We start from the raw sequence: 1,024 nt of genomic DNA, 5'->3' as shown, positions 1-1,024 counted from the left end.
AAAACGTCCCAAACAGTTCATAATCATCAATCATCAAATTCACACAACATACACATTTCCATTCATGCATTTCAAGTCAATATAACCAATTTCGTGCCTCCAACAACATACAACATCAAAATTATCATACATTCAAGGCATACCACTAAAATGAAAGAAGAACTAGCTCCCCTTACCTCTAGTGTAGACAACCAAGCTCAAGTAGGAACTCCAGACCACTTTCTTACACTCCCAAAATGTTAGAATCACCTATAAATCATCAATTGATGATGGAGAACGAATTTTAGCACCAAGTTGAAGTTAGATTGTGGAAGAAACGAAGTGGGTTGCATGGAATAAGAAATTTCATGCCTTAAACCCTAGGGCAAAGGGGAAAAGAGGGCTTTCTTACCGGTTGGACGAAACGGAGATTCAATCGGTGGGAAATGCTCCTCTTGCAGTCCTAAAAGCTTGGGTAGCTTCAATTTGAAATTCAAACGGTTAGAATTTGAGTAGTGGTGCTTGAAAGGTAAGGCAATGGAGGAAAAGTAGAAGAAGAAGATGGTGGCTGTTTTAGAAAATGACTAAGTTCTAGAATGCTATGGTATTTTTACTTTACCAAAATGCTCTACCTATCATATGCTGCCACGTGTATTCCACTAATACATTATTTTTTTCAAGGTGTTACATTTTTACACCATCTTAAATTTATTGAAAGAAAAATTTCAATTGATTAAATTTTTTAAAATAAATTATATATTTAATTTGATGAAAATATATGCAATAGAATGTTAACCTATTGAATATGATGGGTGTGAGAAGAAATGGCTCCGTGGATTACGCGTAGTCTTTCAAACTTTTCCACAAAACGAAGAACACGCATTCTTTTTTTCTACATGCCCTACTCATTATTGACTCAGTCAACTCATATAGTCTTTTTTGTTTAATACAAGTATTTCTCTTGCTTAATATTTATTTCATCACTACAAGAAAATTTTATCAATTTTAATCATAAAAATAATTAGTCACTGTAATAACTAATTTA

At 33.2% G+C, this 1,024-nt stretch overlaps 1 long non-coding RNA gene across 1 annotated transcript in view; it reads right to left on the bottom strand.

The window, feature by feature from the left end:
• The window catches only part of LOC111242107, a 2,772-nt gene extending 2,140 nt beyond the window's left edge, over window positions 1-632 (bottom strand). The window contains exons 1-2 of the long non-coding RNA XR_002668976.1: window positions 392-632; window positions 177-249 (exon numbers count right to left, since the gene is read on the bottom strand). This is a non-coding gene — a long non-coding RNA (uncharacterized LOC111242107). The remainder of the gene's footprint in view (window positions 1-176; window positions 250-391) is intronic.
• Window positions 633-1,024: the final 392 nt, after the last annotated feature.

The sequence above is a fragment of the Vigna radiata genome, chromosome 7 (genome assembly GCF_000741045.1).
Source record: "Vigna radiata var. radiata cultivar VC1973A chromosome 7, Vradiata_ver6, whole genome shotgun sequence".
NCBI lineage: Eukaryota > Viridiplantae > Streptophyta > Magnoliopsida > Fabales > Fabaceae > Vigna > Vigna radiata.
The sequence above is the reverse complement of the archived record's forward strand: the minus strand, read 5'-3'. Positions and strand labels throughout refer to the sequence as shown.